The 27,348-nt window shown below is 36.5% G+C and overlaps 1 protein-coding gene across 1 annotated transcript in view; it reads right to left on the bottom strand.

Annotated features, from left to right (window-relative positions):
* Positions 1 to 27,348, bottom strand: part of TENM1 (teneurin transmembrane protein 1) — a 1,173,786-nt gene that overhangs the window by 726,546 nt on the left and 419,892 nt on the right. The window lies entirely within an intron of this gene.

The following is a 27,348-nucleotide window of genomic DNA, read 5'->3' as shown; positions in this document are numbered from 1 at the left end:
GTTTCACCATGTATCTCCAGTACTAAGAATATGACCTGGAACACCACAAACACCTAATAAATACTTGTTGAATAACAGAATGAAAGAATGTCATAGTTAAATGTTTATGTAAAAGAACTTGACCCAAGCTTTGTCAATATAGGTACTTTTCCCGGATCTCAGCCTCTGGTCTCAACTCATTGATCTGGGGGTGGGCAACTGAACCAAGTGGGGCCAATCTTATTTCCTTCCTATGATTTTAAGACTTGGAAGCCATAGAGTAGAATCCTTATCTGTATGGATGAGTACAGGTTGAAGAAGAGAAGCTTAAGAGCCCTTGGAAGCTGTGTTTCTCACTCACTTGGAGGAGTCAGTCTGTGTTCAAAAAGGAAAATGAAGTTTAAACACAGAGCCCGTTAGAAAGAGGTAGAGAATATGATGATAATATTTAGTGCACTAGCTCCAGTTGTTTCTAATGCCAATCACATCACTGCTTTTCTGCAATTTAATAGTAAAAATGTATTTTTATTGTTTTTTAGAAAATTTCCTGAGCCAATCAGTTCCCTCTTTTGCTTAACCTAATTTGAGCTGACTTTCTGTCACTTATAACCAAGATCCTAACTTAGATCCTTGCTTTATGTATTAAAAAACCCAAAAACTTGAGCATGTAAGCTGGCCTAGGTCTGTACCTGGAACAGTGATGATGAATAACTATTTGGGGTAACCTTCCTGCAATCCTAATATCAGTTGGTATATTTGTCTCTCATTGTTCACTCTCCTACTCTACTCAAAACCTTCTATCACTGCATCTTGGCAGATAATTTTGTCCCCTGCTTAACAGAAAACAGATGTTATGAGGCATGATGAACTCTTTCAATTAACCCTCCTTCTCTTATGCTTCAGAAGTTAAATACAGATGAGATCTGTGTCCTGGATCTCATCACTTTAGGCTTACTCTAGGATCTTCCTCCATCAGAGATCACCTCACTTTCCTATTAATTCATATTTTCCTTCTTCATTATTATTTTCCTTTAGCCTTTAAGTATTCCTTCATTTATTCATACTTCAAATAGTTATTCATCATCACTGTCCCAGGTACAGGCCTAGGCCAGCTTACAAGCTCAACTTTTGTTTTTTTTTAATCCATAAAGCAAGGAAACGAGATAACAAAAAATCATCCCAGGAACCTGTGTTCTATTTTAGCTACGGTCTTCACCCATCCATCCCTTGCCCTTCTCCCCATCCCGAACCACTGTGAAACACTATTTCACGGTGTGTTTCCTGGCCTGCACTTCCTGCCAGCCCTTTAAATCTTGGTAAGCACCATAATTTTGTCCATGGACTGGCTCTGCTCTATGTTCTACTCATTGTACATACTCTTCCTAGGGGATCAGGTCCAATCTTATGCATCAGCTATGCCTCAATAACTACCAAATCCATTTTCTAGCACCCTAATCCAAGTCTCTCTCTATGTGCGTGAGTGTGTAAATATATGTTATATATATATATATATATATATATATATATATATATATATATATATAGAGAGAGAGAGAGAGAGAGAGAGAGAGAGATGTCATGTTCAAAACTGAGCAGTTTTTCTCTAAAACTCTGCTTTTTTGTTTCCCTATCTTGATTGATAGCATTCTCCTCCACTGACCAAACAATTGATAGAAACCTTCACTCACTTCTTTCCATCATTCACATCTAGAGGCCCCTAAGTCCTGAAAATTCCACTTTCCTTCTCACATATGTCTCCTTTTATTTATCTGAAATTTCAGTGCTTAAGCTCCTCATTTTCTCTTTCTTGAGATTATTGCTATATTTTCTTAACTAGTCTCATTTCAATGCATCTTTTACGCTTCCAATGTGCTTATCACATAGTTAATAGAAACCACAAGTTTTGAAATCCTTTCCAATGGAGAGGAGCATACTTAAAGTGCACTGAAGTCTACCTTGTAGGTTGTACATTTTTTCACTGGGTTCATTATGCATAGTTCAAAATGTACATTTGAAACTGTCAAAGTTATTTTGATAAGACTGCAATTATTCAAGTAAAGCAAAAGTCAATAAATAGCAACAGAAGCCACTAAAAACTGATAATGGCATTGGGGAGGTAAAAACAGTGGGGGAAATGACATGGTAATGCAAATTAGAGGAGAATTAAAAATGTTCAGCAGCTTCTTGTTACAATTTGTATATTGCTAAGGTTCAGTCACTTCCTCTGAACCTGTATATATGCATATCCAGCCTCATAGTATATGATTAACATATAACTTGGAAGACATTTATTTTTTTTGTGCTTCAAAATCAGCATCATAAAGACGTATCACAAATTTTGTTATTTTTATTTCAAAGAGATATCAGTCTTGCCATTTTATACGATCTGTTAGAAACCTTAAAATGAGCAATTATAAAGAAGAATCTAAGAAATAAGTATTCCAAGAGATCAAGGAAGTTCCAACAGTCCTGTGCCCAAAAGGAAATCATCACACATAGATATTGTTGAGTATCCTAGCAAATCTCCCTGTCCATTTTACTTGTCTTCTTTGGTTCAGAGATTCTCTCAAGAGGCACAAGGAAGGGCTGCACATTTCAAATTAGTTTTAGGACTTTGATTAACTGTGCCACAAGACCCCAGGTGAATATTAATATATTAGTAAAGGCAGTTAAAAGAAGACCTAAGGTCATTCAGAGAGTGAATGAAGCAAATTGAAAGCAAAAGTCTTGACCCAGTGATGTGATCTTTCTAGGAGGTGATATTATAGAGGCAATCCAAAGGGGACAAATGGAAATAAAGGAAACACTCTGTACAAATAGTTAGGAGACAAGGATCCTCAGCATTGAATTCAGTATTAAAATGAAAGAACTTACCAAGTGAACTTTCAATTCATCCATTCTATTTCAATAAAGTACAGACCTGTTATAAAACTGCCCATTCTTATTAAAGCTACAGATATACTGTAAATAAAATCTTGTGCCTTGAAATACAAAACAAATGTCAAAATTAAAAAAGCTTTCAGTTAAGCTTCTAAACATCAGCTTTATAAATGCATGTTGCAATAATAAATTTTTCTCCATAAATACTTATGCAATTAAATTGTCCAATGTCAATTTTTTCAATATGTTTAAGACACATTTAGAATTATACATTGATTAGCTAACAAGTACTTGTCCAAAGAAACCTGGAAGCTCATTTTATAGCTTACCAGGATTTTTTATTTTTTAATTTTTAAATACTAAAAAAAAAACACCAAACAAGTACAAACTATTTTGATCATTCCGGGGCGGGCCATGGTGGCTCAGTGGCAGAGTTCTTACCAGGCTTTTTGTAAGAGGAGACAAACATTCATAAGTTTGCTGTTAATTATGTTTTCACTTCTCATGAATTGTTTACTTTTATTATTTACGTATGTCTTGAATAGGATTGAAGAAAGCCATATAATTCCCTTTGTCAACTGCCAGAAGTATAATTTTCTACCATTAATCAATAAAAATAGAATTAAAATTTGCCTCTTTAGAATTAGGAAAAACTGGCTGCTGATAAATTGAATGCATTAAGAAATTAACACACCAGTAAATGACTGATCATTGCAATTATCTGAATCTGCATTTCTAGAATTCTACTAAAAAAACTCAAAATCACTTTTCTAAGATAGTTTAGCAAAATTTTCCAAGTGTACAAAATTCAAAATAGATGTGCTACTTGCTATTACAATATGATCTCAAGCATTTTTAAAATGTTCACAACTTAGTTTAAATAATCCAATATATTGAAAAATATGCATTTCATACAATATCTTACAAGCTAATTTTTAAATTATCAGCCTTGCTATACAAAAGAGCAATTCATCAGTTTATTGTACATCACAAAAGCTTATAAGTTACTCATTTACTGTGTACCCTGATTAAAAAGCTAGCTGAGAGGAGACTATTTAAATAAAAATCATTTGGCAGTTTCAAGCATCTCTATCCAGGTAGCCCAGGAAAATATTATTGAGAGATAAATAAAATAGAATAAAGTTCCCCAAGAAATACCAATCTCAGTCAAATCTAAAAGCAATCACTTTTGTTTGATGATATAAGAATAAGTGTTGATAACAATAACTAACATTTATTGAGAACCTAGCTATGTGTCAGGGTCTATTCTAGTATTTTACTGTTTGCATTAATTCAATAAATATTTATTACATGCCCAGCATCTTTCAAGCCCTAGTCTGAATACTGAGATTCAGGAGAGAACAAAAGAGACAAAAATTCTTGCTTTTGTAGAACTTGCTTTTTATAGGGAGAAGAGAGAAAATAGAGATAAGAAGTGAAATAGTATGTTAAATAGTGAAAAGTAGGGTGACCGTATGCCTCAGTTTCCCCAGATAATCCTGGTTTACATGTATGGTCTTGGTATGATTATTCTTAATTCCCCCTTTCACTCTCAAAAGTGTCCCTGTTTGAACAATAAGTGCTATGGACACTTTAGTGATAAGTACTATAGAGAAAAACAAGCAGAAAAGGAGGAAAGATAGTGTGTTGGAGAAGGATTGTAATCTTCAAAAGAATGGTAAAAAAAAAAACCTCACTGAGGAGGTAACATTTGAATAAGGACTTACATCAAGTGAATGAAAGAGTGAGGTAAATATCAAGGGGAAGAATATTCCAGTGAGAGGGACTAGCAAATGCAAATGCCCTAGGCAGAGTTATGCCTGTCTTGTTTGAGAAACATCATAGAGGCCAAAGTGACTGAACAGAATGAATGAAGTAGGATGTGAAGTCAAAAATATAAAGCAGGTCCAGATTATGTTGGTTCTTGTCCTCTGAGTGAAATGGGAAGTCACTGCAGGTCCTGAGCAGGGGTGGTGACATGCTATGACTTAGGTTTTTAAAAGGATCTTTCTGGCTATTGTATTAAAAATAAACTGTAGAGGTGTAAGGATTAAAACTGTAGACAAGTTAGAAGAGTACTGCAAAATTCAATGTGAGAAATAATGGTGGCTTTGACCAGGGTAAAATCAGAGGAGGTGGTGAGAAGTAGTCAGATTCTGAATCTATTTTGAAGGAAGAGATAACAAAATTTGCTGATAAATTGCCTGAGGGGTGCGAGAGTAAGAGAAAAGGTCAGGAATGACTCCAAGTCATTTGATCTGAGGCCCTAGAGAGAAGAGTTGCCATAATGAGATAGGAAATTGAAGAAACATCAGGACCTGGAGGAAGGATCACGAGTTTGGTTTTGAATGTTGTCTCAGCCTGAGTTCTCCACAAACCAAACCAGAAACAAGGAATTGTATTCAAAGAGTGTATTTTGGAAAGTGATCTCAAAAAACAGGAGTAGGAGGACTTATAAAAGTGAAATAAGAAAGTAAGGTAAGTCAGTCCAAGGGTGAGTTTTAAGCTGGTCACTGCTCTGGGTAACTGAAGTTGATTTTACTGGGGACACTCTGAGGATCTTATAGAATGCCCCTGAGTATTGTTTCCTTGAATACGGAAGAGAGAGGTTTTCATTACTTGGTCTCTATCTCCTATTGCTCAAGGGTTGTCCCAAAGAGTATTAACTTTACGATATTTTCAGGTTTACATAATCCTCAGAATGGCTGAGTGGGTTGCTACAGGCATTCCATATAAGTGTGGCAATAAAGGCAGGAAGTGAGATGCTCGGTGCAGCTGAGAAGAAGTGTGATTAATCCACATCCACAGGTAGCTGGTAGCTGCAGCAACAGTTGGAATAAAAAGGTAGGATGAACTAATAAGAGGCAGAAAACAAGAGGTGTCTTATACAAATATGTTGTCTGGATAAAGTTGAGGGGAGAGGTCCAATTAGAGATGTAAATATTCTTCAGCATATATATGGTACTAAAATCATAAGAGAGAATAATATGACCAAGGGAATTATGTGTAACAAAGGTAAGAGAAGAGGTCTGAAGCTTGAGTCCTCAAGACGACTAATATTTAAGGATTGGGGTCATGATGAAGAACCAGTGAAGAAGACAGAGAAGGAGATGGGAGCAGACTTCAGAAGAATGTGATATTACGAAAACCTAGTGAAGAGGAAGAAATTATCAACTGTGTCAAATATTGCTGAAAAGTTAAGATGGGAACCAAGAATTGACCATTAAATTTAGTAACACAAAGGTCTTGGTGATTTTGACAAGCACTTTTGCTAACAATTCAAAGAATTCTGAGACATAGATATTAGAAAAATCATTAACCTAAATGTTGAATTTCCTGTATATAATAGCAGGGAATGAAATGAAGAAGACTGCCATGCAACAATTAGACATTGAAAACCATTTATAGAACACTTTAATGAGATGGCAGAAAGGAGAAAACAAAAATCAGACAGTATGAATTTGAAAAAAAAAAAGAGAGGTTGTTCAACTGAAGACCTTGGCTTAAATTGGTTATCAGTGAGTAAATTACTTCTGGCTCAGTAAATTCAAGTAGTCAGTGCATAATTTGAGAAAGAGAAAAGCCATGCAGTTGATGTTCATCTTCTATAACTATCCTGGCACAGAAAAGAACACCCTCCCATGGCTAAAACGTACACAATCTTAGCCGTTTTGCAGATACTATTGAACTAATGTTAATCACAGTGAATTCCTGACACTAAAGTGCAGGACAGGGTATACTAATCCCTATAATCAGAAAAATAATACATGTTTTTCTAATGGTAGTTATGCCAGTTTGAGGCTGTTATGTACCCAAGAAAAGCCATGCCCTTTTTCCTGATCCAATCTTCTTTTGAACCTGATTCAATATTACAGGGTGGAAACTTAGATTGGATTGTTTCCATGGATATGTGATGCACCCAGTTGTGGGTGGGAACTTTTGACTGCATTTTTTCCATGGAGTTGTGACTCACCTAATTGAGGGTGTGACTTTTTGATTAGATGGTGTGCTAGTTTGAAATGATTATGTACACTAGAAAAGCCATGTTTCAATCCTGATCCATCTTGTGAAGGCAACCATTACTTTTAATCCCTATTCAGTACTGTAGGTTGGAAAGTTGATTAGGTTATCTCCACGGAGACACACCCTTTTGCAGGTATTAACCTTTAATTGAAGAGAGATGTGACTCCACCCATTCCAGGTGGGTCTTGATTAGTTTATGGAAATGCTTTAAAAGACGAAACATTTTGGAAAAAGTTTCAGAGACACAAGAATCAGGATAGCCCACACAGCCAGAGATCTTTGGAGGTGAAGTAGGAAAATACCCTCAAAGGAGCTTCATGAAACAAGAAGCCTGGAGAGAAAGGTAGTGGACATCGCTATGTTCGTGATGTGTCTTTCCAGTTGAGAGAGAGAAACTCTGAACATCAATCAGATCTCTTGAACCAAGATATCTTTCCTTGGATGCCTTAGATTGGACACTTCTATAACCTTTTCATGGCTTTAGAACTGTAAACTAGCAACTTAATAACTTCCCCTTTTAAAAAGTCATTCCATTTCTAGTATATCACATTCTGACATCTTGCAAACTAGAAAGATGGAGTTTATTGGAGTTCTCTAAAAGAGGAAATATTTTGGAGAATGCTCAGAGCAAAAAAAGAGATGTTTGGAGATGGAGAAAGAAAATACCCCTGGAGAAGGGGTTTGAAACCAGTAGCCAAAGGACCAGTAGATGCCAGCCATGTGCCTTCCCAGCTGTCAGAGGTGTTCCAGACCCATCAGTTTTTCTTGAGTCAAGATATCTTTCTCTGGATGCCTCAGTTTGGACATTTTTATGGCCTTAGAACTATACACTTGTAACTTTAATATATTCCCTTTATGAAAGCCAACCCACTTCTGGTATATGGCATTTCCAGCAGCATTATCAAACTAAAACAGTAGGTAAGGAGCATCATCTTCCTTTATAAACCCAAATTTAACCTAACTATCATAACTTATGAATATTTTTTAAAATATTTTTATTGTGAAATATAACATATATACAAAACAGCAATAAATTCAAAGTATATTATAACAAGTAATTAAAGAACAGATTTTAGAGTTTTGTATGTGTTACAGTTCCACAATTTCAGGTTTTTCCTTTTAGCTGCTCCAAGACACTGGAGCCTAAAAGAAGTATCCTTCAGCAGTCATACTCATTTGTTAAATCCTATCTTCTCTGTCATAACTCCACCTCATTTGATCCTTCTCCAAATCTTTAGGGGTATTTTGACTATGCCCATTCAACCTTGTTCATGTTGGAAAGGGGTATTGATAATATGGGATAGGGGGATGGAACTAGTTGATATTCTTGGAGAAGCTGCCCCTTCTGGATTTTGGAACTTATTTGGCCTAGGAACCATTTGGAGGTTGTAGGTTTCTGGAAAGAAATCTTAGTATGTGAAACTTTTATAGAATCTCAGATAGAGCCCTAGGTGCTCCTTAGGGTCAATAGGAATGGTTTTGGTTGGGGTTTGGCAAACCATGGTAATTAGCAATATCTTGTTGACGCCTCATAGAGTAGCCTCCAGAATAGCCTCTTGACTGTATTTGAACTTTCTTAACCACTGATACCTTATTTTGCTACCTTTATTTCCCCTTTTTTGGTCAGTAAGCTGCTGTCAATCCCACAGTGCCAGGGCCAGGCTCATCCTTGGGAGTCATGTCCCAAGTTCAAAGGGAGACTTCCGCACCCGGATGTCATGTCCCAAATAGTGGGGAGGGTAATGCTTTTCCTTGCAGAATTGGGCTTAGAAACAGATAGAGCGTGAGAGAGGCCACATCTGAGCAAAAAATGTGGCTTTTGGAAGTACTTCTTAGGCATAATTATAGGTAGGCTTAGCTTTCATATGAACAAGCCTCAAGGTCAAGGGCTTGGCCTATTGACTTGGGAGTCCCTAATGTTTGAGACATTATAAGGGGTTTCCCCAGTGTTAAAGTTTAATAGTTTCATACTTTTTTCTCTAGTCCGTCAATAGACATAGCCAATACTTCTTAATTATCTGCCTAATATACATCTGTGATGTGTCTGGGTAATACATTAAGCTATACAGAATTATGAGCACTGATTTCCATTCTAGGCTTCATGTGTTTGGGTTTTATAAATGAGCTCTCCAGATAGGTTGAGTTAGATTATGTGCTACAGAAAATTTAGATTTTGGACAAAATAAACCTTTGTTCTCACACAGTATGTGAAGTTCTATAATACAGAAAATGCCATCCTTAACCCTGTATTCTGATTTATCTTAGTCCTGACCAGATTAGCATCATTCTTATCTCTAATTGAAGTCTGATCTCTTTTTCAGTTTCTTTAAGAGGCATTGTATGTAGTGATGCTGATTTTCAGAGCTGTAGAACTCCAACTGTGAGTTTTAGGTGTCACACATGTAGCCAAATTCCAGGGAGAATACCAAGTTATACATATATAGCACAGCATCTCAAAATCTAGAAATAGCATTTACAGCTCCAGACTAAATGTGTTGCTATAAGAGCTTACACTCTATGCCTCAATTTTCTTACAAGTATTTTCTAAAACAGACCATACAAAATGGGTTCTTTCATTTCTGGCTTATTTGCACCACACAATGTGCCCAAGTTCATTTACCTCATTGAAGGCCTCATGACTACATTTCTTTCTGTGGTCACATGATATTCCATCAGCAATGAATAAGTGTCCCAATTTCTCCACATCCTCTCAAATACTTGTACTTTCCTGTTTGTTTAATAACAGCCATTCTTATAGGTGTGAGATGGTATTTCATTGTAGTCTTGTTCAGAATTTCCCTCATAGCTAATGAAAACTAGCATCTCTGCATGTGTTTTTTTTTAACATGGGCATGCGCCAGGAAATGAACCCGGATCTCCATTATGGTAGGCGAGAACTCTGCCACTGAGCCACCATTGCCCACTCTCTGCATGTGCTTTTGAGCCATCTGTATTTGCTTTTCAGGAAAATGTCTATTTATATCTTTAGACCATCTTATATTGGAATGTTTGTTCTTTTATTGTTGAGCTGTATGATTTCTTTAGATGTACAGGGTGTCAAATTTTTATCCAATAGGTGATTTCCAAATATTTTCTCCCATTGGGTTGACTGCCTCTTCACCTTTTTGATAAAGTCCTTTGAGGCACAGAAGAATTTGATTTTGAGGAGTTCTCATTTATCTATGATTTTTCTTTCATTGCTTGTGCTTTGGGTGTAAAGTTTAAGAAGATACTTCCTATTATTAGGTCTTGAAGGTTTGATTTGCTAGTATTTTGTTGAGATTTTTTGCATCTATATTCATTAGGGAATTGGCCTGTAGTTTTCCTTTCTTGTAGCATCTTTATCCAATTTTGGTATTAGATTTATGTTAGCTTCATAAAATGATATAGGTATTGTTCCAATGTCCTCAATTTTTGGAAGAGTTGGAGCAAGACTGGTGTTCTTTTTGGAATGTTTTATAAAATTCCCCTGTGAAGTCATCTGGCCTTGTGTTTTTCTTTGTGGGGAAATTTTTGATGAACTGATTGAATCTCTTTACTTGTGATTGGTTTGTTGAGATTGTCTGTTTCTTCTTGAGTCAGTGGAGGTTCTCTGTATGTTTTTAGGAATTTGTCCATTTAATTTAAGTTGTCTAGTTTGTTGGGGTATTGTTGCTCATATTATCCTCTTATAACTTTTTTATTTCTTCAGGGTGCATTTTAACGACTCCCCTCTCATTTCTGGTTTCTTTGCATCCTCTCTTTTTTTTCTTTGTCACCCTTGCTAGGGGCTCTTCAATTTTATTGATTTTCTCAAAGAACCAACCTTTGGTTTTATCAATTCTTTCTATTGTCCTTTTGTTCTCCCATTCATTTAATTCAGTGGAGATTCCACTTGTGGGCCCAATGGCTCTGGTGGCCTCCTGGCTCCCGCTTTGAAAATACCTTGAGCTGTGGGACTGGGTATATCAGTGGCCCCTATTCACAGCATGCCCAGAAATGCTTGCTGGCTAGGCATGACATGGGGCACTCAGTGCAGGGGAATGGTGCTGTTATGTGGCATGGGGGTGCAGGAGAATGAAGCACAGCACATGGGCACAGGGGCACAATACATGATGTGCAGGTGCAGGGTGTGGGGTGGGGTTTGGGACTCAGGATGGGATGCAGGGAGCTTTACAGGAGCACGGTATGTGGCACTGGGACCTGGGGTGTGGTGCACTTGTATGAGGCATGGGGCAGGGTGCAGGGGCATGGGGTTGCAGGGCACAGGGTACAGAGATGTGTTGTGGGGGCATGGGATATGACACATGGGTACAAGGGCTTAGAACTCAGGGGCATGGGATGCTGTCTATGGTGTGGGTGTACATGGTACGGCACAGGCATGGGCCAATGGGGCACAGAGGCATGAGGAGCAGTGCAGTATGGAGGTGTGGGGGGCTAAGGGTGTGGGGTGGGGTGCGTGGGCATGACGCAGAGTATGGCTCAGAGGTGTGGGAGTGCAGGGTGACACTAGGGTGCAGGGGTGCAAGGTGCTGCACTAGGGGTGCGAGCTGGGTTTCAGGGCACAGGGTGCAGGGTGGGGCATGGGGCCATGGGCCATGAGGTGTGATGCAAAGAGTGGGGGGCACTGGGGTGCAGGGAAGGATATAGGGCATAGTCCAGGGACGAGGCGGTGGGGTGTGGTACAGTTCATGGGGGTACTTGGGGTACATGATGCAGCTGGCTTGCTTTGGCATCCCTGCCTCCCTATCACTGCACTCCTAAGGCTCCAGGCCTCTCTATGGTAAGGAGAATGGTAGGTGCTGTGCACTAGCTGGATGGTCTCTGTGAGCAAGGAAAGCTTGTTTACTGGCTTCCAGGTTCCCCAATCTTCCAGATCTCTCAAGCTAGCTGCTGTGGCAGGCACTTTCCTGGATGTGGCTTCTTGTCCTGAGTGGAGTCAGGACAGAGTCCACTTACCCGGCTCTCTGCAACCCAGTTCCTGAGTTCTTTCATCCAGGACCTCTTTATATAGTGTAGAAGACCCTCTTAGGTCATTCATATAGTGGAACTGCTGTACAGGTCATTTTTCTTTCACTTTTATATCTGTTCCATGGAGCAGGGGTGAACTCAGCCTGTATCATTCCACCATCCTCCAAGAAGTCCATGAATGATATTTTCTGTATAGAGTATATGATCAAGAGTATGACATTTTGATGCCCAACTATTTATTAGGTGTGTGATCTTGGGAAAGTTAACCTTTCTGTCTAATTTTCATTTCTATCATCTGTAAAATGTGGATTTTAAATGTTCCTCAATGTGATAAGGTTGTTTTAGAAATTAAATGAGATTACCCTCAGCAGAGATCATTGACACATACTAAATATTAGTTATTATTATTTTTAAATTAGAGGAGATGTAGGTTTATAGAACAATCATGCGTAAATACAAGATTCCTATATACTACCCTATTATTAACACCTTGCATTGGTGTGTTACATTTGTTATAATTGATGATAGCACATTTTTATAATTCTAGTTTTATAATTCTACTATTAACTACAGTTCATGATTTAAAGTAGGCTTCACTATTTGTGTAGTGCAGTTCCATAGATTTAAATTATTTTTATTCTATTACCATGTATACAATCTAATATTTCCCCCTTTAAACACATTCAATTATTTCAGATCTGTTAATTACATTCAAAATGTTGTGCTACCGTCACTACCATCAGTTATAAAACATCTCCATTGTTTCCAATAAACTTTAGTTTTCCATTCCTTATCCCCACCCCATCCCCTGGTAACTTATATTCTAGATTCTGACTCTATGAGTTTGCTTATTCTAATAATTTTGTATCAATGAGATCATACAATATTTGTCCTTTTGTGTCTGGCTTATTTCATTCAGTATGATGTTTTCAAGACTTATCCATGTTTATACATATATCAGTACTTCATTCCTTTTTGCAGCCAAATAATATTCTAATGTAGACATATGCAATGTTTTGTCTGATCCATTCATTGGTTGAAGGACGCTTAGGGTGCTTCCATCTTTTGGCCATTGTGAATAACACTACTATGAACACCAGTGTGAAAATATCTTTTTGAGTCCCAGCATTCAATCTTTTGCATATACATCTGGCAGTAGGATTGACAGATCATAAGGCAGTTCTACAGTTAACTTTCTGAGGAACCACCAATCTGTCTTCCACAGTGGCTGCCATGAGCAAATGAATGAGTGTTCTTATTTCTCTGAATTTGTTTCAAAACTTGTAATTTTCCACTTTTTTTAATGGTAGCCATTCTAGTGGGTGTGAAATGATATCACGTTGTGGTTTGATTTGCATTTCCCTGATGGCTAATGATGTTGAACATCATTTTATATGCTTTTTGGCCATTTGATATCTTCTTTGCAGAATGCTTATTGAAGACTGTCCTAGTTTGCTAGCTGCCAGAATGCAATATACCAGAAACGAAACAGCTTTTAAAAAGGGGGACTTAATAAGTTGCTAGTTTACAGTTCTAAGGCCAAGAAAATGTCCCAATTAAAACAAGTCTATAGAAATGTCCAGTCTAAGATTTCAGAGAAGGATACCTTGGTTCAAGAAGGCCAATGACTTTCAGCATTTCTCTCTCAGTTGGAAGGGCACATGGTGAACATGGCGCCATCTGCTCGCATTCTCTCCAGGCTTCTTGTTTCATGAAGCTTCCTGGGGGGCGTTTTCCTTCATCTCCAAAAGTTACTGGCTGGTGGACTTTCTGCTTCGTGGTTCTGCAGCATTCTCTGCTCTCAAAGAATCTCTAATGGTTACTGGCTGGTGAACTCTGTGATTCTCTTGACCTCATGGCTCTGCTGTGGCTTTCTACTCATTCTCAAAAGGGCATTCTCTTAAAAAATGTCTCCTCCTGTTTCATGAAGCTCTCCAGGAGGCATTTTCCATCTTCATCTCCAAAAGGTGCTTGTTGGTGGACTCTGCTTCGTGGTTCTGCGGCATTCTCTGCTCTCTCAGAATCTCATGGCTTTCTCTCTTGTTGTTCTCTAGCTTTTTCCAAAGTGCTTCTTCTTTTAAAGGATTCCAATAAAATCAATCAAGACCCACCTGGAATAGGTGGAGACACATCTCTACCTAATCAAGTTTAATACCCGCACTTGATTGAGTCACATCTCCATGGAGATAAGCTAATTAAAGTTTCCAACATACAGTACTGAGTAGGGATTAGAAGAAACTGTTGTTCCCACAAGGTTGATTAGGATTAAAACATGGCTTTTATAGGGCACATAAATCTTTTCAAACCAGCACAAAGACTTTTGCCCATTTTTAATTGGGTTGTTTGTCTTTCTGTTATTAAGTTGAGGGATTTCTCTATATGTTCTGAATATAAAACCTTTATCAGATATGTGGTTTCCAAATATTTTCTTATCATTTTCCAAGCTGTCATTTTTCATTCATGATAAAGTTCTTTGAGAGTCAAAAATTTTTATTTTTTGATGAGGTAACATTTATCTATTTTTCTTCTTTGTTGCTTGTGCTTTAGGTGTAAAGTCTAAGAAACTATTGCCTGACACAATGTCCTAAAAATACTTCCCTACATTTTCTTCTAGAAATTTGATAGTCCTGGCTTATATATTTAGGCCTTTGATGTATTTTAGTTTTTTATTTTTATTTTTGTAACGATGAGAAAGAGGGGTCAAACTTCTTTGTTTTTAAAATGGAGATCCAGCTTTTCCAGCACAACCAATTGAATCATCTTTGCCTCCTCATTGAAAATCAGTTGGCCAATGCCCTCAATCCTGAGGCTTACTCTTATGAAGCTTATGTAGGTTGTGGAGAAGCTTAAACTACCTATAGGCATGCCTAAGAGTTACTTCTGGAGGACCTCTTTTGTTGCTCAGATGTGGCCTCAGTCTCTCTAAGCTCAACTCTGCAAGTGAAATCATTGCCCTCCCCTCTATGTGGGACATGACATCCAGGGGAGAAAATCTCCCTGGTAACATGGGAGATGACTCCCAGGGATGAATCAGCCCTGGCACTGTGGTATTAACAATACCATCCTGACCAAAACAGGGAAAAGAAGTGTAACAAAAAAAGTATCAGTGGCAGAGAGAGGTCAAATAGAGTCGAGGGGCTACTCTGGAAATTTCTCTTATGCAAGCTTCTGTTAGACCTTGCTACCTATCATAACCTGCAAAATACCAACCAGAACCATTCCAGCCAATCCTAAAGAAGCCTAGGGCAATATGTAAGATTCCATAAGGGTTCCAAGCACTAGAATAACTTTCCACAAGCTAACAACCTCCAAATAGGTCCCTGGTCCAGAGAAGTCATGAAACCCAGAGGGCCAGCCTCTTCAGAACATCAGATAGCTCCATCTTCCTACCCCATATGGGTGACAGACCCTTCCGATATGAAAAATTTAGAATGACCATATCCCAAACACCCCTAAAGAGAGGGATGGAAAGATCAAAGGTGATGGTGGAGTTATACAGAGAAGATAGGATTTAACAAATGAATATGAATGCTAAATCGTTAAATTGATATCTCTTTTAGTCTCTAGTATCTTAGAGCAGCTAGAAGTAAAAACCTAAAATTGTGGAATTGTAACCCATGTCAAACTCTAAAATGTGTTCTACAACTAATTGTGGTGCTGTGCTTTGAAATTTATTGCTTTTTTGTATATATGTTATTTTTCACACAAAAAAGAAGGAAAAAAGTCGATTGTGATGATAAAAAATATTTAAGCCATCTAGCCTCCTATATTCTGGAGCAGCTAGAAGGAAAAATCTAAGAGGATCATATGATAGCCCATGATAAACTCTTGGATCTGTCCTGTAACTACCTGTTGAAGAGTGTTTTGAAAACTATTGCTTTTTCTATTTCTTTGCTTTGATATATGTTATATTATACAATAAAAAAAATTTAATGAAAAGTAAAAAAATCTATCCCCTGCTGCCGCAGGGCAGCTATTTCTCTGTCTTTCTTGAAATGTTGCCTGGGTGGCTCTGTTTCTCCCTGAAATAAAGCCTTTGCCTGAAAAAAAAAATTAATTAAATTAAATTAAAATAATTAATTGACCATAAATGTGAATGTTGATTTATGACCTCTCAGTTGGATTCCACTGGCCTATATGTCTTTCCTTCTGCCAGTAACATGATGTTTTTATCATGGTGGCTTCGTAATAAGTTTTTTTTTTTTTTTTTGGCATGGACAAGCTCAGGAATCGAACCCTGGTCTCTGACATGGCAGGCGAGAATTCTGCCACTGAGCCATCATTACACCGCCTTTGTAATAAGTTTAAGTTTGGGAAGTTTGAGTCCTCCGACATCTTTCTTCTTTTCCAAGACAGCATTGGCTATTCAGGGACCCTTCCCCTTACATATACATTTGATGATTGGCTTTTCCTTTTCTTAGAAGACAGTTGTTGGAGTTTTTATTGGGATTGCATTGAATCTATAAATCACTTCGGATAAGACTGTCATCTTAAAAATATTTAGTCTTCTAATCCATGAACACAGAATATTCTTCCACTTATTTAGGACTTCTTTGATTTATTTTAACAATGTTTTGTAGTTTTCTGTGTACAAATCCTTTACATCTTGGCTATATTTTTCCTAGGAACCTGATTCTTTTAGTTGCTATTGTAAATGGAAATTTTTCTTGATTTATTCTTCCAATTGTTCATTTCTTGTGTATAGAAACACTACTAATTTGGGGAGGTGACCTTGTATACTGCAACTTTCCTGAAAAATATTAGCTATTATTTTTCTTAAAAATGGGTATGCATGAGGATATATTTGCTTAAATAGAACAGCTTTCAAGTTCTTACTTTTGTGTTTTTGTTGTTCTAGAAGCATTTTCTGCAATAACTTTCAATTTTCTTTAAATTGGGAAATCGCCAGAGACTGATTTTTGTTTTTTTGTTTCACTTGTTCAGAAGTTATGTATGAAGTTAAGCTTCTTATGTGGATTAAGTCCATGGCAATATTGATTTAAGCTTTATGTGAGCTACCAACTCTAGTTATGATAACCTTTCAAAGAAGAAGAAAAATCCATAGAAGATTAGATACTCTCCCACTCTCACTCTAAGTAGATTTAATTGTAAAATAATCCAGTGGATACTTAGTTAAGAAGGCCACCTGGATAATAAACTAAAGAGCAATATTTCCATTTATTCAAACTTCAACACTCAATACAATGTTTCCTTTATATTCTTCCATTTAGCCAAACTTCAACACTCAATAAAATGTCTGCTTTATATTCTTCCAATGATAGAAACCAAACAGATTCATTTGTTCAATTTTTTAAAAGCTGTTCCTGTGCAGTCCCAATGTAATTAGGCCTGCTTATACTATTGCACACCCATTTGGTTAAACTACAGAGCAAGGAAATGGAAACTGATAATCCACAATGAAATCAGAGCGGCGGGTACAGACATAGGATATTCTCTTATACCCATCTATAAAACTCTATTTCATTCATTTTCATGTTATTTCCAGTAGCACAATTTTCTAGATTCTAAGAATGCACAATAAATCAATTCTCTGAAAATGGCTATGAACTGGCAAGCTGTGAATTGAAGGTACCAGAAAGAATTTGACAACTGGGAATGACATTTGTGTTCTGGAAGTTTTCAGAGTGATTTATGTACACAATCTCAGCTGATTCTCTGTGCCACAGGAAGGAAACACTCCACTTAATATAAGTTACCATAAGGAAATATTATCTCCACTTAATATAACGTCATAGCAATTTTCATAATGAAAGAAAAAAAATTGAGCACTCACTGTGTGGCAGGTTTTATTAGAGTAGATAAGATGAAATCAACACCCTCAAGAAGCTTATGGTCTTTTTGGAAAAACTGATAGGTTAATAGTCCATTACAGTTTAGGGTGATTGGTGCCATGCCAGGAACAAGTACAGAGTGCTATAGAAGCACACAGAAGGAGCATCAAGCTCAGGTTGCAAAGGACCGAGGAAGGTTTTCCAGAAGATGCAGTGTCTATGTTGAAAATGGAAGGATGAGGAATGGGAAGTTATGTTAAAAAAGTTATGTTAAAAACAAACCGAAGTGTTCATCAAATGCTAAACAGACTTTTAAAAAATGTGGTATATACATATAATAGAATATTATTCAGCCATAAAAAAGAATGAAGTTCTGATACATGTGAAAACATGGATGAACCTTGAAGACATCACGCTGAGTAATAATCCAAACACCAAAGGACAATATTGTATGATCTCACTGATGTTAAATAATTAGAATGAGCACGTAGCCAGGTGAAGAGAGGGGCAGGGCAGGCTTATAACAGTGCTTCAGGAAAAAGTGGAAACTGGTGCAAATGTACCCAGGATTACAGCAAAATTGGTAATGGATAGGAAGAAATTTTATCAGGTCCAAAAATATTAAAGAAATGAGGAGTCATGCCTGTAAGACTGATAAAGTGGTATAGTTGTATGGCAGGTACCATAAAACAGTAGTTTCAGTCTTTTTTTTTTAATCAGAGAAGTTGCAGGTTTACAGAAAAATTATGCACAAAATACAGGATTCCTATATACCACCGTTTTATTAACACCGTTCATTGGTGTGGCACATTTGTTACTCTTTATGAAAGCACATTTTTATAATTGTACTATTAATTAAAGTCCATGATTTAACATAGAGGTCACTGTTTGTGCAGAGCAGCTCCATGGATTTTTAAAAATGTTTTCTTCTGTTACCTTATATATAATCAAACATTTCATCTTTTACACATTCAGATATGTAGATTTCAGTGCTGTTGACTGCATACATAATACTGTGCTTCTATCACAACTATCCATTACCAAAATGTTTCTATTGTTCCAAATATGAACCCTGTACATATTAAGACTTAACTTCCCATTCCTTATCCTCACCCCTGTTGCCTGGTAACCTGTATCTATGATTCTAACTATGAGCTTGCTCATTCTAATTATTTAACATCAGTGAGATCATACAATATTTGTCCTTTGGTGTTTGGATTATTACTCAGCGTGATGTCTTCAAGGTTCATCCATGTTTTCACATGTATCAGAACTTCATTCTTTTTTATGGCTGAATAATATTCTATTATATGTATATACCACATTTTTTAAAAGTCTGTTTAGCATCTGATGAACACTTCGGTTTGTTTTTAACATAACTTTTAGTGTTGCAGTGAGGATGAAGGTTTGTGGAGTATGGGAAAGTGAATGTGTGGGCTGAGACAGAGGAGATGATGGAAAAACAGTGGCCTCATATGAGCACCATGTCTGAGACAGGTCAGAAAGTAAGAAGATCCATTGAGAGGGTTCCAAGGGATAGAGTACCAAAGGCTTCATTCATTCAATTCATTCATCCTTTCAGCAAATATTTACTGGGCATTTATTCTGGGATGACATTGTGCTAAGCTAATAAGTGAAAGCAATTCGAAACCAAATTGCTGTTAGTTGAGTATACTTTCTACATACTATTGATGGTGAATAATTTAGCATCAAATACATCAAAACAGGGATATTAAACTTTTACCTTGACAAGGGGAAAGGGGCTTAAAATGCTACTTGCAGAACTTTTGTAAAATGTACTTAGTAAATAGAAGACAGTAGAAGTTTCTTGATGTCTTCAAAATCAGTGATCAACAAATATTTATTGTGTGTTTCTTCTGAAAAACACTAATTTCTGAGTTGAATACTGATGAGATTTGAGTATACATAGTATGAAAATTATAATTACTATAAGAACATAGGTTAGGAAAGATGACTACAGCACATTATCACCAAAACTTCATGATACAACTGAAATAGAATCACATTTCACATGTTTTTGGAGGGACAGATTTCGTGTGGGCCTGCCTGAATCTCGGAAGGTCCCCAGCAGCCTCTTGATACAATTCTAAGGGTTTTGAACTTTCATCTGGAATCTGAGTAATAAAAACTGCTTAATTACTTTCCTTGTACAACTTCTGCTTTTTGTTAAAGCTTAATTTTAGCAAAAGTTCATGTGTTTTATCAGAAGAATGACTTATGAGAAGACTGTTCAGTTTGTTGAATAGCCTACTTTATGATGGCAATTTTGCTGAATCTGGATGTCATGCATGATTAGTAATCCCAATGTGACAGCATTCACAGTGTTCTAAGGCAGAAGTCTAACAAAAAAGGCTCAGAACTTTATACTGAAATGTAAATTTTGAACTCACAATACATGACAATGAGTTGGAAATATACATTTCAGCTCATATTATTAGTTTAGTACAACCACAATGAACAGAAACCTAAATAATCAGGAGCCTGTTAAATTGCAATATTTCCTTTTCTGCTCATCCCTGGCAGTTGACATTAATAAGAATGAGATATCAAGAAAACAAAGCCACTTCCAAGATTTTAGGTCCTCATTATACACTGAGGTCAATCTTCAATGGCTTCCACATCTGTGGTCTAATACAATAAAAGTGTAAGTATCTAACCACAATAATACGCACTCATGCACACACACACACACACACACACACTAAGTCTTAAACCAATTCCACATCCAAATCCAACTCTACACGCTAAGGTATGAAATAAAAGCAGATTTCTACATTTTAGAAAACTCTTTATTAATGAAATTTAGACTAATTCTTGGTTAACTGCAAATGTTTACTCAACTTACATTTCAATTGTGTGATCATTTTATCTAAAATTGGTTTTTATGGTATGACAAGGACTTCAAGCCATTCAGGCAAAACATCATATATTAAAATGACCATGACATTTCTATCCATTAAGGTGGCCTATATTCAAATTTAATACCCTTTCAAATTACATTTGCCAGAAGAGAGTGCTAAGTGCTATACATTGAATACATTCAGTTCTTCAATAAATGTTTACTGAGCACCTATTATGTGCCAAATACTGTTCCAGGCTTTAAAGTAAATTCCAAAATCACGGTGGAGGAAAGATGGCACAGCCAGACCAATTGCATTTTTAAGTCAAAGTGATCAAATATGTTCCATGGTTCATTGGCATTGTGTACTTGCTCCACCAATCATAATGCAGAATGGAAGGAACCCTCTGACTGATGACCTTGCTGCATGCTACAGTTAGGATGCTTCAGAAATCATCTATATTGCCATCTATGCAAGAGGTAGTCAGAGGAAAACCATTGAGAGAGACATAGCTTGCTAGCCTCTAACACTTGTCAAACATATCTGAACTTAGAGTTTGAGGGATGGGAAGTTGCAGGAGAAACAGGAAGTATAAGTATCCTTGTATGAATTTTAGATGCTGCTCTTCTCTCTTTCTTGCCTCTGCATTATTTTATAGAAGTATGTTCTTACTTTAGGAACATGGAATCTATAAAATATGAACATTAGGGAGCAATCCTATTACAAAGTGATCCACTTTACTGTTCCATTAGATAGATATCATTATATACATGATAAAATGGTGATTAATATACAATACAAAATATATGTGTGTATATATATATATATATAGATAGATAGGTCATATAATAAAATTCTGCCTTTCTTATGACCATCTCATCCATCAAAACCAGAGATTATTTTTCCAATTAGTGAAGGTGATTTTGGATCACATTTATTTTGTATTTTGAGCAGGTTAGCATTCCTTCTCGTATGTGTCAATATGATAATTTGTAAAGTGTTCTAAAAACTCTGGACTTATACCATTAACAAGAAGACATAATTGGGTCTCAGTACTAAAGTCCAATAAATGTCTCAGTTGAAGCTTCAGAAATTAATCTTGTCAACCCCTTAATTCTATGAAATGTTTGGGTGTGCCTTATTAGCATATTCTTTTTCTTTTGAGCTCATTTCTAACTGTTTTCTTCTATGACATAAAAAAATAGCAAGGGTCAACTGCTCAACCAGTTAAAGACTCAAGACTAATAAAATATAAATTCTTCATGTGCTACAGAAATGATTGGCACCCAAATAGCACTGCATATTATTAAGTTTATACTGACAGACAGCAGAATCCTCAGCTTTTGTTACAAAGGATTTAAATGAAAATATTTCCAGGAGATTCAAGATTTATCTTCTTTCACCTCTGTAGACCCTTTCAGAATCATAATGAGAAAAAAAGTGCTGAAAATAAGTAGAGCTATTTGTATTTGGAGCCAATTCTGCATCAAAGATGAATGAAAAAGCAGAATAACAATTTTCTGACAGAATGATTTCCTGACAGGACATGTCAGCATACCTCATACTCATGTCTTTGCAGATTTTTAAAACTGCTTTTGACTGATCACATGAATAAAATAGCCACATTTTGAAATTACTATTCTGAATCTTGTTCAAACCCTGTAAAAAGAGAATCAGCATATAATATGGATATAGTCTCAATCAACCTTATGAACTAAAACCCTTCAAGACACTCCAGAGCTTCTCCGTTATCTATTGAAACAAATCCATGCACTTTTACTTTACTTTTTAAGTTTAGCAACTGCTTCCTTCTACATTTCACCAATCTTCTTTTTTCTTCATTCCTCAACAATCACTGCTTCAGCCATTGTGTTTATAATTCAAATCATCTGAGATACCCATGTCTCTATGCCCTTGTGTTACTCATATAATAATTGGACCCTAAAGAGTAAAAAATAATCAAAGTTTTATTTTTTTTCTCAGACTTCACAATCCCAATGCTAATAGACTCTTGATTCTGTCCTGTTACCGAAGAAATCCAAAAGGAGGAACCAAACTATGTTCCCTCCAAAAAAAGGAATGCTGCTTGGTTTCCAAGGGTGGGATAGCCATCTATTTGATACTTAGCCAGGGAGTCTGTGTTTTGCCTTAGAAATTGTTGCTATTCAAAAGAAAATATACAATTCCACTGAATACAAAGTTATTTAAGAAGAGAACCGAATCATCACTTATACTTTGATGTGGTTTTTAATCTAGATTTAGGAAGAGTCATTAGTTAAGCACAGAACTAAGAAAATTGGGCTCAGGAATAGACAGTAGAAGTGCAATGCATGTATAGAAGAGTTATTTTCAGACTGAGAGCAAAAAGCCATACAGCCTCAAAGCAGCAAGGCAAAGGAATAGAGAAACTGACCTAGCTATTCCCGGTTAAAGAATGTCCATAGACAAGAGACTAATGGTCAAAGGTAAAATCACACTTGCATGATATGTCTGTAATTAGTTAAGATTGTATATATTGTTCATAAAGTTCATTTAAGAATCTATATGGAGAATTATTCTAATTAAATTTAGTCTTTCCAGACCAATTCTGTGATTTGATAATGAATTGGTATCCAGGAAGTAACTGTGGATACCCATGCTACTAGCTACCTAACAAAGAGGAAAAGGGAAGTTTCACAGAAATGGTGACCCTCAAAAGGATGATTAAATGCACAACTTCTGCACTACCCCACCATGAATACTCTTTCTCCATTTTTCCACCTATCTGGGTCCCTTCCTTTTTTCAAAACTGGATTCCAAATTTAACGCTATGAAATATACTTATATATTTGTACCTATCAGCATAATCTGCAAATATTATTTGCATGTAGGGATGTATTGTATAAATGTTCGAGGAAATATTGCCCCATTGCTAAAACAAAACTTAAGTCATCTGTAGATTTAGCACTGCATGGAAACTTCTTAGTTGATGATGATAATAGTAAAACATGGTGTTACAATGTCAAGAGAAGGTGAAACTCAAGGACAGAGTCTACTGCTTGGTGTCCTCCCACCCTTGGACCCTTGTAGGACCCAAGGTTGAGATCCTTTCAGTGATAAACCTTGGAGAATCTAAGTTTTATTAACTAAGTGAGGTGAAATTCCCTTAGTAGAAAATCTTAACCCATGACTTTGGATACAAAACGATTTCAAAGGCTTCATGAACCCCATAAAACACACAGCAAATATTGCGTGTATGTTCATTTTTTTCTGAAAAGATTCAGAGTTTTGATAAGATTCTCAAAGCAGTGGTGTCCTATACTCCCTCAGTGAAGAACCATTATTCTAAGCATTGGGAGACATTGAGGGGTTTTACATTTCAGCAAGATGATTGGTAACAACACGAAAGAATGCTTGGAGTTCACTTTCATTAGGAGAAGAGGCTTTAACCAAAATATATATTCTATCTTTAGATAGGCACCCCTAAAAGAATAGGATTTCCAACCTCAGTCTGTCACTCAATAATACCTGGAAAACATTTTACCAAATGAGAATGTATATTTAAAACTCCTAAGCTCCTAGCAAAATGTGAACATCATCAACCAAGACTTCATCTAATAGAGCAGTGAAAAGAACACAAGGCTTTAGTCAGAATTCATACCTCAGCTCTCCTACTTACTTGAGCTATGTGACTTTGGGAACTTTCTGAGCTTCATGTCAGCTATCTATAAAATAAGAGTCAATGATTATCTCTACACCACAGAGTTGTGATAAGGACTAAATAAATACTATATGGGAACCCACCCAGCAGAATATCTGACATCTAATAAATGGTCAATCAGTGTTAACTGTTGTTATTATTCCTACATCTCCATCTTCAGTTCTGCCTTACCTGGGCACCAGATATTTATGTCCAACTCCCTACTGGCCTAGTCAACTCCTTCTCTGCTACTCTTCTGAAGTCTTTGACTCAGTCCACACTTTCAGCAGATAATCTGGATGCTTCCTTATTCAGAGTCCATGAAGGCACAAACTTCTTCAACTTTTTATTACTCCTTTTCTGAACTTATCTCCAGCCTCATCCTTACTTCCTGTCTCAGAGGAAGAACTAGTCATTCCCCTTGCAAAGCCTTTCCTTCCACCTGATATCTGAAACATTCTCCAATAGAGCCTTATTCTGGTAATAATATTCGATCGCATTCACTCTTAAAAAGATTGTAATTTGATATCTTTCTCTAAGATTGTTGAAACTGCTTATTCCAAGGCAGTGGGTCCCAATCTTAGATGCACGCTGGAATCCCCTGAGGAGATTTAAAGATACTAATACTAGTTTCACCCCTGTAAATCTTAGCACTGTGATTTGTAAAATTCCCCGTGTAATTTTAATATGCCATCAAGGTTAATAATCTCTGGTCTGAAGTCAGCAATAACCTTCTAAACTGCCTGTTATAATGGCTTTTGTCAATTTTGATCGCACCTGTTGATTCTACAGCGTGTGACAACATTAGTCTCATCTTTTTGATAGGAAGTCTCCTTCTTGGCTTAGGTGATACTTTCTTCTGGTTACCTCTAACATCTCAAGACCACACCTTTTCTTCTTTCTGCTACTTTAAATTAAAGCATTTTCCAGGTATCATGCTCAGCCTTCTTTATTTCTGACTACAGATACTCTCACAGGATCATCTTATCTACTCCCATAGTTTCACAAGCCATCTACTAAGAGATAACTCCAAATACAAATATACGTACACACACACATACACACACATACACACACAGTAACACCATTTCCTTAAACTCAAGATCTGAATTTAGAGCTATTTCTGCATAGGAGGTATGGCAGTGAGATTTACTGTCAGACTGCCTGGGTTCCAATTCCCGCTCTATTACTTACTACCTCTGTAATGGGTGGGCAATTTATTTAGGATCTCAGTCCCTCACTTTCCTTAGCGGTAAAATGGAGATATCATGATCCCAATCTCAGAGTGTTATTGTGAGGATTAAATGACATAATCCATGTAAAGTACTTTACTCAGTATCTGGTGAATTTTATGTGATAACACTAATTGACAATGCTTTCACGGAATACTGTTTTAATAAGAAGGATGTGAGACTGAAGTTGGTCTTAAAAGGAAAGAGCACCATGACTGGTTAAGGGTATCTACCACAGGACTGGTAGAGGGAGCAATGGTTAAGCTGCCATGGACATTTCATCCCAGTTTTAGATTCTATATGAACAATTGCTTATTGAATAAATTTTCATGAACAAGGGTTACTGGTGGAAAGACATGAGCCAATTGGAGTTTTTGCTAAATAAGTTGGCTAATTTTCTCTTAGAGTCTAAGTTATTTTAGGACTATCATTATAAGGTTTTATGCTAGGACCTTATGGCCCCTAGAAGTATAACATGCTCACAACAGAAAATTTATTACAGTTGAACAAATGCAGTAGAAATCTTTATTTTATAGGCCTTGCTACATTACATTACACCTTTCATCTGTGATCTTTACCACATAAATACAGATCCTTAGATTAAGAGTTCCAAGATTTTTGTAGGAACTATTATCCAAATTGTCTAGATATAAACAACAGTTTAAACTTCTGCTGAGTGCTTGAATTAAGAATTGAGAAATGTGGCTTTGCAACTTTGGACTTCTGTCTACTCCTTGAACCTACAAGTGGCAGTGCTATTTAAGTAACTCCTGCTGTGGGATGAAGTGGCTCATTAACCTGGGGCAAGGAGGGGAAAAATAATAGTCTTTAGGGTCCTTTTATTTCAAAATGAACTTCATTCTTCTAGCACAGAGCCTGGCACATGGTTAACGCTAAATAAATGTCTGAAATATAAGTGAATGAATAGAAGAATGGATGAATGGATGGATGGATGGATGATATATAAGCTTTGTTTCCATGTAAATTTTGAAAATGCAAACTGGAAGTTTTAAGTTTTTTCCACCAGATGGCGATAATGTGAACTATAGGTTTGGGCTGTAATCCTGAAGAGGAAACAAATAACAAACTGACTAAACAAACAAACAAAAAACAAAAATCCTTTTAAGTGAATCCACTAAAGAAAGTCAAGAAGGTAGCATGAAATGTTTTTGTCAGATGTCGTATCTTAGGAGTCTATGATCTTTGGGATTTTTAACAGGTATTCACATCTGTTTTATGCATCGGTGACTTTTCATTGGTAATTACTTTGCAGTAAAATGGTTACATATAAAACTAATCTTATCTATTATAAAAAATATATGGCAATTCTTATAACTAAAATTATTAGACTTGTTTTGTATATCAATATCTATTTGCATTTTCATTGGTATTACACTAATTAATTGATATCTCCCTAGGAATTGAAGCTGCTTGGGAACAACTGCTAGCCTGTATGCTACCAGGAAATTTACCTGTGCTAGTCAATACTCCAAAAGTCAAATAAAATGACCCTGCTAGGTCTAATGCATCCTGTTAGTAAAGAATTCTGAATAATATTAGATTAGTGTTTATTCCTTAATTCAAAAGCTTTGGGAAAATAAGAAAATCGGTTTTAGAATACAGCACCCTCTGTGGATTCACTCGGAGTCCAGCATTCTGTGCAAAGACTTATGTTAGAGGTGGGGCGGGGAGCTATTTTCTTGACAAATAGTGATAGGAAAATGAAGATACTTTCAGAAGGGATGAAATATTTGCCTTCATGAATATTTCCCCCAAACTAGCACAGATTGGATGGAACAGTAATTTCCTTAAAAAGTGAAAACAACAGTTTCAGAAATATTTCGTAGTAAATTATATAGCATCTCCTCTGCCCTTTTCTAAGGATAATCAAAATGGAAAAGCTTTTAACCTTCTTGTAAACCCGTGGTCATTAGAATATAAAGAGGCTGGCA

This window comes from Tamandua tetradactyla, chromosome X (genome assembly GCF_023851605.1).
Source record: "Tamandua tetradactyla isolate mTamTet1 chromosome X, mTamTet1.pri, whole genome shotgun sequence".
NCBI lineage: Eukaryota > Metazoa > Chordata > Mammalia > Pilosa > Myrmecophagidae > Tamandua > Tamandua tetradactyla.
Note: the sequence above shows the minus strand (reverse complement) of the source record. Positions and strands in the feature narration are given on the sequence as shown.